Raw genomic sequence first — 9,885 nt, forward strand, 5'->3', positions numbered from 1 at the left:
GTAACTCATTCTGTAAAAGTGTTTATATGTGTGTACATGCATTCACATTAATATGGGAAATTCAATATACAGTAAGGCTACACAATAAAGGATACAACTTAATGGATATTACATGTAATACTATTTATATCTTAATTACTTAATATTGTATGTGTTAAAATATAGCGATATTTTATAAATATAGTCAATATGCATACATTACAGTGGCTATATTAAAAAAGGCTTTAGTTTCCTTTATTCCTTTATATTTCCTTTAATATAGGCTATTTTGCATATAATTGCAGTATATTCCCATATATTTTGTTTCGTAATGTTCTACCTATACAAACTTTTTGTTAACAGTAATATCAGCAATATTTAAAAAATAATAATTAAACACTTAAAAATAGCCTTAGTTCTGTCATCGCAAACTGCGCATGCGTCAACGCGCCGCGGCCAGGAAATCAATCGCGGGTTCTTGTTGTCTCTGATATGATTGCCTCCCAGCGGGACCGCGAAGTGTCGAGCTCCAGGTAAGATTTGTGTTTGTCATGTCGTTCTCAATGCAAATGATAACTTATTTAATGGCAAGATTTGCTAAAAGATTTGTAAATTGTTCGTTTCTGTTATCATGTCGGTGCCACCTTAGTGTTAGGTAATGTACAGGTAACGTTACGCCTAATTATGCTGCGCACGTGCAAAAATTAAATTACAAGTATTTAATCTACCAAAACAAGTGAAAAATGCTTATATTTGTACTAAAGTTATTAAACTATATGATTGGTCTCCTCATTTGTTAGTCCCTTTGAATGAAAGCGTCTGCTAAATGATCAAATGTAAAAAACGACTATTCTAGTTGTTTAACTATGTAATTTGGTAACTAAGTTAAACCCTAGAGCTCATGGTTTGCATAGATAACGTTATACAACGATTGTGTGTGACAGTGAAAGCTGTGTGACACTGACAAAAAGCAAAAGTTAGAATAAATGTGATGTGATTTGTTTACCGGTATGTTCCTTTTGTCATCATTAATAGTCTATTTTGTGCCAATTCACTTTAAAAGAGTTAATGTTTTAGTGAACTTGAGTTTGCAAATTGCTCTAATGTAGTTAAAATATAGCTAAAATATAAACTTCTATAATTTGCATTCATGTAACTGCAACATATATGAATCTAAATGATGTATAATATTACAATTTTGTAATAGAAAGTAAGTAACTGTATAAGAATATATTGTTATACTGAAAAAAAAAACGTTATATTGAAACGTGTTTCTAATATTCCTGTATGTAAATGGGGTGGTCAAGAAGATTTTCTTTTTCTTCCACAGAAAGATCTTCATGAAAACATTTGAAGACCACGCAAGAAGAACAGGTTCAGCCACAGACTGTTTCATCCCATGAGGACTGGTTCAGTTCTGAATGGGAAGTGTTGAAGAAGTTTATGTAATGTGAGTTGTAAGACTTGAACTAATGTTAACAAATGAGACTTTATTGTAATGTATTAACTAACATGAACTAACAATGCGCAATACATTATTACAGTATTTATTAAACCTTGTCAATTTTTAACGTTTAGTTCACCCAAAAATGTATGTTGTTAAAATGACCCTCATGTCGTTCCAAACCCATAAGACGTTCATTTATTTTCAGAACACAACAAATAAAGCTTTAATATGTGTACTATAATTACTTTGTGAAATAAGTTAATATAGTAATTGATATAGATACTGCTATAGATATCCATATTTATAACCTTATTGACTAAAATAACAAGCTCATGGCAGACGACTTGCGACCAGAGAGTGACCTGAGTGATGCGATGTAGGAGTAGCGTAAGCTTTGACGTCTCTCTGGGCAACAAAATCAAGCGCTTCTCTTTTATCGAATCCTCTTTAAATTCAAATTCGTGACCAGTGTTTTGTTTTCCTCTATTCTCTGCATAACCGCATTCATCAAAACATCATGCTTCAGGTCAGAGGTCACTCTTTTGGCGTAAATAGACCCGCACAGTTGACTGCCGGAAGATATTTTAGTCTAAAGTCAAAAATATGGATTTTTTTTTAATTATTTTTTAAAATGTCCTGATAATTTACTTAACCCCATCATCCAAGATGTTCATGTCTTTCTTTCTTCAGTCGAAAAGAAATTCAGTTTTTTGAAGAAAATATTCCAGGATTTTTCATCATATAATGGTTTTTAGTTGCAACCAAAATACTGAAGGTCCAAATCAATGCAGTTCCGCCTTCGTGTTTACAAAGCGCTCATGTGAAGACTAATACAAATGCCCTCTAGCCAATAAAAAAAAGATAAAACAACGATATTGGATGATTTTGAAGTTGAAAATTGAGTGTTTTTGCTAAAGGGCGTTTATTAGTCTTCACACGAGTGCTCAGTAAACACGAGAGCGGGACTTCTGTCTATGTGACCATTTACACGTGATTACGTCATCCTTGGCACTTCGCAGAGCTGAGCAAGTTGAACAATTAAGGTTGAAAAGTATAAACATTTTTTTAAATGACTGATCGTTTGACTAGATAAGACCCTATCCCTGATCTGGGATCACGCAGAGGCTATGAAGGCCATCAAAGCCCTTTGAAACGGCGTTGATCTGGACCTTCAACATTTTGGTTGCAACTGAAAAGCATTATATGATGAACAATCCTGGAATGTTTACTTCAAGAAACTTAATTTCTTTTCCACTGAAGAAATAAAGACATGAACATCTTGGATGAGATGGGGGTGAGTAAATTATCAGTCAATTTTCATTTTGGGGTGAATTAATCCGTTAATTAACTTTGATCGATGGCCATGACACTGTGTTCAATGTATTTTGTTGTTGTATTTTGGGTTTTGTTTTTTTCCTGAGCAAAGTTCAGTTTGCTATCAAGTTGGAATTGTAAATTACTCATGTGGAGTATAATTTGAGTGTTTCATTTTGTGTTGAAATAAGTGTTTCCATCACAAATTTGTGTATGTCATTGATTGAAATCATATATGGTTAGTATATGCAGAGATGTTGTAATATTGACTGAAATCATGTATGATTATTATATGTAGTTTATATGTAATAGTATATAAATTTGAAGAGCTAACACACCATTTCCCTATTAAAAAAATATGAAATCTGTATAAAAAGCATATAAAAAAATGACACAAAATATAAATAAATCCTATATGAATTTAATATGACTAGCATATGATTCAGTATAAGAACTTTATATGATTTGTATATGAATATCATGTATTTTCTACTAATACCATATACCATTGCATACAGTTTACATGTAAAACTCATATAAGATTTTTGCAGTATTCATACATGACCCAAAAGTTTTCTGTGTGTTTTTTAGTATGAAATGGGCCATAAACGGTCTGATTTTGTGTATGACATATATGGGACTTACATTAAACATATAAGATAATTCTGACTGATTTAAGTAAGGAACATATATGGTCACTATATATGAACCATATAGGTTTTTTTCATATGGGCAATGTTGAGTTTACTTATAAGGACGATTTCACTGCAAGTTTACTAATATGTCGTCCACTGAACACAAACAAGTAAGTTGAGAAAACGTAATGTTTTAATTTATTCATAACTTCCCGTCATCGCGCATGCGCAGAATGTCAGCGCTGTATCTTGCACGGGGTTTCCTCCTTCAACCACGCTTTGGAAGGGACTGGATTTCATCTGGTTGAGGTAAGTTTTCTTTAAGCTTTATGAATAATTTAAGCTACATATATGGCACACCTTGTTTGTTAAATGTTAAAAGACTAAACTCATACTAAAGCATGTGGTGATTAGTTATCTTGTTTGTTATCTGTTATGTTCGGTGATCCTGTTAGCAATCTGTTAACATTTGAAGGTATATATCAACCTATACAGCTAGAGTATGGCTGGATGGACTATATTTTTAATGGAGACTATATAAAATGTAGGCCTATTTTGCTAGAGGTTGTACACGTAGCACAATAACGTCTATTTAAAGCTTCACTTTGTAATAAACTTTTTTTATGTTCAAAATTGACGAAATAGATACAATGAGCAAGTACTTTATGAATCCATTTTTTAAACCGTGTTTTTGTCTTATTTTGAATCATTACGCTACACCTATAATACATGTTTATTTTGGGACTATTTTAGCTCAGTCGGCGTCGATGCGGAGTAGCACAATACTTTCGGCGTGACTCGTCCTCATAGACATAAACAGAGAAAAGTAGCTCCGACTACAATGTTCTTCCGCAAGACGCATGCACACCGTTTTGTTTTGATTAACGCGCGCCAAAAGTTACAGCTTCAACGTTATTGACAACTTAGACAAGTGTGAGGACACATGCTTGAACGAGAAAATAATAAGAGGACGTGCATGATGTTAAAAATGTTAAAGACAGCATGTAAGTGCTAATCTTTTGTGTTTATTGCAATTTGATAGTGAAACATATACCCAATTTTGTCAAAAAGCTCACAGTGGGTATAGCATTACCTTAAACACCAGTGTTGCCACAGTTACTTTGAAAAAGTAATCTGATTACTGATTACTGATTACTCCTTTAAAAAGTAACTTAGTTACTTTACAGATTACTTGATTTTAAAAGTAACTAAGTTAGATTACAAGTTACTTTATTAGTTACATTCAGCAGTTGCCGACAACACCGCTGCCGCCTCAAAATAGAAATGACAACCGTTTTTGGCAACACACTTTATTGCATTTATGCCCGAGCCTGACGGCCCCGACTTTTTTACGCCCCTTTTTTCAGGCTTCTGCTTCGTTTTATATTTATTTTAATAATTAAAATGAACAATGAGATGTGCTGGTGGAAACAACATGAGACCATAGCTTGCGCCACTGTCAAGATATGGCTCGCGCAGGGTTAAAGAGTCCGTTTCTTCAGTGCAGCTGCTCGAGTTATGGCCTTTTTACAACTGGTTCCTTCATTCGTTTTCTCTGACCAGGTAGGCCTATCTATCTGATTGCGAAATGACCAGGAGTAGGCTTAATGCCTTCCGAGAGTCTTTCGAGACGTATTTAATTCCGATCACTCAAACAAACCAATTCAGAAGGTGCATGAAAGCATTTCAAACTAAACCGGACAAATGTAAATGTATTGGTTGTTTAAACCACATGTGTAAATTTTACTCCTGGCAAATAATTAAAAAATAAATGTGTGAGAGCGTGTTATGTTGTAGTCAGATATATATGATGGTGCTATACTGAAACATCGCTGCAAATGAGTAAAGCAAGCCAACGCATATGGCCGTAAATGAAACTTTAAAATAAGTCACACAAAACACAATCATCTTCAATATAAATTAATGAGACTAATGATCTTACCAGTGCTTAGGTCGCTCTCTCTCATATTGCGATCTTTGATTTTGAAATGGGCTGCAGAATAAAATGCTGGAATCTTTTGCTTTGATGTGAACTCCGTTAAATGAGCATATACTGCGGGAATTGAAGATCGGATTTATATTAATTTTGCTGAAGTGTAAGGTAGGCTATAAGACAACCTGCATGTACTTTATTTTTATTTATTTTTTTAGATTGTGTAGCCCGTTTCGTTTTTTTTTTGAGCGCCGTTGCGAGCAGTAGGCTAATCTATCAGCTGCCTCAGCTCGTCAAAAATGCCTTAGTGGTGGTATAATAACTAGCCTACTTTGTTTTTGATGTCAAAGTAGTTATATTTCGTTTCGTTTCTTTATTTAGATCATTTCGAAAAATGTTTAGAGCAATTTTTTGTTTGTTAAATTAAAGTTTTAATTTTTTTATGTGACGACCCAGTGAGTTAACCGCATGTTTAATAGCCTAGTCTCTCCAACCAACTCTTGAATTGTCTTGCCTATATAAACTTTAATTTAACAAACAAAAAATTGCTCTGAACATTTTTCTTAATTAGGTTTATAAAAAAAACGAAACGAAAAATAACTACTTTGACATTAAAAACAAAACTGAATTATTTTACGGCTGCAACAATGTAAAAAAATAAAATAAATAGAAAACACGGGCTCCAGCCGGACTCGGGCTGAGAATTTTGATAAGCTGTCGGTTTTTACTAAGGAAAATTACTAAAATAGTAACTCACAGTGACTTGGAAAAGTAACTTTAATCTGATTACTGGTTTGGAAATAGTAACGCGTTAGATTACTCGTTACTGGAAAAAAGTAGTCAGATTAGAGTAACGCGTTACTATGTAACGCGTTACTGGCATCACTGTTAAACACAGTAGGTTATGTCTTAATTGAACATAAATCATTTAGTGAATCCAAGATGTTTTAGTAGGATGTATTTGATATGTGCTTTAGCTCTTAAAGTGAAAGCAATCTAAGTACCTGCCGTCTTGTGTATATATTGTTACTCAAACAACAAGACAGCATCACTTAATGCTCTTTTGTATCTTTATAAATACATTTATATTTAATTAATACAGCGAAGACTATGCATTGGGTTGTAATATCTTTTAATTATTCCATTTCTGTAATGCTACATGATAAATTAACATACTGTAACTGCTTTTGCGTTTGTTTTTGTATTTGTCCTGTTTAGAAAAGAAGAAAAAAAGCACCAACATCAAACATCAGTGATGCATTGACAAAAATTTGGCAGATGTGCACAAAATGTGACCTTTTGAAAGATCAGGTGAGTTTATTATTTTTAGATCTAAATGAAGTGTACACTTAATTTTTACTGTTTTAACAAAGTTTTTTTTTCAGGGTCTGTGCTGAGTATTACAGGAGAGCACCTTTTCCCTTCGTTGGATGAACACACATCTAGTTGTACAGAGAATGGAGATGAGATGAAGTTCTTACAACTTGAACATCAGGTAATTGTTTAGCATGTGATATATGTTTGATTAAAGGTTGAATGGTGTCATCGCTCTGTCAAGCTAAGTCCCATGCCTCTCTTTGGATATAACTTGTTCCATATTTGTTTTTTCTGTCTTTCAGTCACATACACTCTATTGTACTTGCTCAAAGAAAGGCCACAACCTTCAGAGGGACCTTTGTTTATAAGAGAAAAGTTTGGAAACATCCTGAAGACTTGCCTGGTAAGATGATGTGTGTCATCATCAGCATATACACTCATGCCTGAAATACTTCACCTGTTCACCTGTTTATCAGGTCTATTTTGTCAAAAAGCTCACAGTGGGTAGCATAACCGTAAACACAGTAGGTTATGTCTTAAGTGAACATAAATAATTTAGTGAATCCAAGATTTTTTAGTAGGATGTATTAGATATGTGCCTTAGCTCTTAAGGGGACAGCAATCTATGTACCTGCTGTCTTGTTGTTACTCAAACAACAAGACAAAATCACTTAATGCTCTTTTGTATCTTTATAAATACAGTTTAATTTAATTAATACAGTGAAGACTATGCATTGGGTTGTTTTCACATTGTATTATTCCATTTCTGTAATGCTACGCGTTAAATTAACACACTGTAACTGCTTTTGTGTTTGTTTTTGTATTTGTCCTGTTTAGAAAAAAAGACAAAAAGCAACAACATCAAACATCAGTGATGCATTGACAAAAATCTGGCAGATGTGCAAAAAATGTGACCTTTTGAAAGATCAGGTGAGTTTATTATTTTTAGATCTAAATGAAGTGTACACTTAATTTTTACTGTTATAACAATGTTTTTGTTTTTTTCAGGGTCTGTGCTGAGTATTACAGGAGAGCACCTTTTCCCTTCATTGGATGAACACACATCTAGTTGTACAGAGAATGGAGATGAGATGAAGTTCTTACTAGACCAACATGAACATCAGGTAATTGTTTAGCATGTGATATATGTTTGATTAAAGGTTGAATGGTGTCATCTCTCTGTCAAGCTAAGTCCCATGCCTCTCTTAGGATATAACTTGGATATAACTTGTTCCATATTTGTTTTTTCTGTCTTTCAGTCACTCCATTGTACTTGCTCAAAGAAAGGCCACAACTTTCAGAGGGACCTTTGTTTATAAGAGAAAAGTTTGGAAACATCCTGAAGACTTGCCTGGTAAGATGATGTGTGTCATCATCAGCATATACACTCATGCCTGAAATACTTTACCTGTTCACCTGTTTATCAGGTCCTTTTAGGTATACAAACTTATCATTTGCTCTCTGTCAGCCAAAAGGCAGAGTAAAGAGACGAAAGCAGGGTACAAAGTCATGGTAAAAAATACTAAATTGAAAAATCATATTTGAATCTTTCTCAGTGATCAGTTTGATTTCATCTGAGAGCACAAATTCAACAAGTTGTTGTTGAATCAGCATTGTAATTACATCAATGCTGAAATGGCTACTAACAGCACAGGTTCAGGTGTGGCAGTGTTTGGGCTTGGGAAATATATTATGTTTATCAGTTTTAGTTCAATGGCTGAATTTGAACAAGCTTAAAAGGTTAGTTCAACTAAAAATGAAAATTAGCCCATGGTTTGTTCACCCTGAAGTCAGGTGTATAGGACATTCTTCATATACGCAGAGTTAAATAAAAAATATCATGGCTCTTCAAATCTTTATAATGGCATTGAATGGTGGTTTCTGTTTTGAAGTCCATAAAAGTGCATCTATCCATCATAAAAGTGTATCATTCATTCATTCATTCAAGCGAAGTAGCGTGTTTGTGTAAGAAAAATATCCATACTTAAAACTGTATAGACTAAAATATCTAGCTTCCAACGGTATGCAAGTCAACATGCGCTTGTGTGTGGGGCAGTTATATGATGGATAGAATAGCTGATGGATGGGTAGGTAAAAATGCGCTTTTTAATATATAACTCTGATATAACTCTGACACAAAGAAAGTTATATACACCTAGGATGGCTTGAGGGTGATTAAATCATGGTCTAATTTTCATTTTTGTGAGGAACTAACCCTTTATCAGGGCCACCTTTACTTTTCAAATAAAGTTACATGAGCATGTTTAGGAACACACTGAACACACTGTGGTCCACTGGAAAATCCCTAATTTTATGCTTATTTCTATTGCAGGACATAGAGCCAGGATAAAGGGAGAAGATGAGGATCTTAACCATCTTTGAAAATGATGCCACCATCCACTCAAACCCAAATATAAGGTGCCTCTCTGTAGTACTAAGAGCAGATTGGACCAGGTAATGTGCAATACCTTTGCTGCAATTGTTACTAAATATTTTTTTCAAAAGTGTTTAATGTTCTTGACCCCCAGTGCTCAGCAAGAGTCTGGTCCTTAAAAAAATTGCTGCAGTCTTTATGGATAATCATAAGGTTGAGCATTTATTTATTTATTTCAATTTGTACTCTAATTTAGTGCATAATCTTTTTTTGTTTATAAATATTGAAGAGTGGAGTAGAAGTTCATCACCTTCTAATGTACCTATTGGAGACAGAAAATGCTGTTTTGCAGAATTGTCAATAAAATTTTTCTGTAATGATGGCAAAGTATTTTGTATTGTGTTGTATTTTCAGTGTGGTTTGTTCTGGCTGCATTTGGATTCTTAATGTGGTGGGTACACAAGTATCTGGGTTAGATATTTGAAGAAAGTTGAAACAACTTACAAAAAGTACAACATTGAGTTAACTTAAAAAAATAAAGCAACCAGCTGCAAAGCATTTTTGAGTTTACTGAACTCCAAGACCTCTGAAGTTGTGCTAACTTGTTTCTTTGAGTTGGACTGGTAAGTTGAAAAATTTGAACCAACTTTTTGGTTTCAAAGTTGAACCAACTTACAAAAAGTACAAAGTTGAGTTAACTTAAAAAAATAAAGCAACCAGCTGCAAAGCATTTTTGAGTTTACTGAACTTCAAGACCTCTGAAGTTGGACTAACTTGTTTCTTTGAGTTGGACTGGTAGTTAGATGGACTTACTGAGTAAAGTATAATTAACTTAATCAAATAAGTTTAGTGAACTTTCAAAAATGATTTGGCATAACTTCAACCA

General features: G+C 33.8%; 1 long non-coding RNA gene across 3 annotated transcripts; it reads left to right on the plus strand.

Annotated features, from left to right (window-relative positions):
* Window positions 1-3,484: 3,484 nt before the first annotated feature.
* LOC137056017 (uncharacterized) lies at window positions 3,485-9,375 on the plus strand. Of its 3 annotated transcripts, none has more exons than XR_010900167.1 (8): window positions 3,485-3,684; window positions 6,527-6,619; window positions 6,694-6,803; window positions 6,928-7,028; window positions 7,463-7,555; window positions 7,634-7,749; window positions 7,885-7,979; window positions 8,958-9,375. It is a non-coding gene; the product is annotated as an uncharacterized lncRNA (long non-coding RNA). The 3 variants fall into 3 exon arrangements; XR_010900168.1 differs by lacking the exon at window positions 3,485-3,684 and adding an exon at window positions 4,319-4,379; XR_010900169.1 differs by lacking the exons at window positions 3,485-3,684; window positions 6,527-6,619; window positions 6,694-6,803; window positions 6,928-7,028 and adding an exon at window positions 4,361-4,379 and having other exon boundaries at window positions 8,958-9,374.
* Window positions 9,376-9,885: the final 510 nt, after the last annotated feature.

The sequence above is a fragment of the Pseudorasbora parva genome, chromosome 21 (genome assembly GCF_024679245.1).
Source record: "Pseudorasbora parva isolate DD20220531a chromosome 21, ASM2467924v1, whole genome shotgun sequence".
Classification (NCBI taxonomy): Eukaryota; Metazoa; Chordata; class Actinopteri; order Cypriniformes; family Gobionidae; genus Pseudorasbora; species Pseudorasbora parva.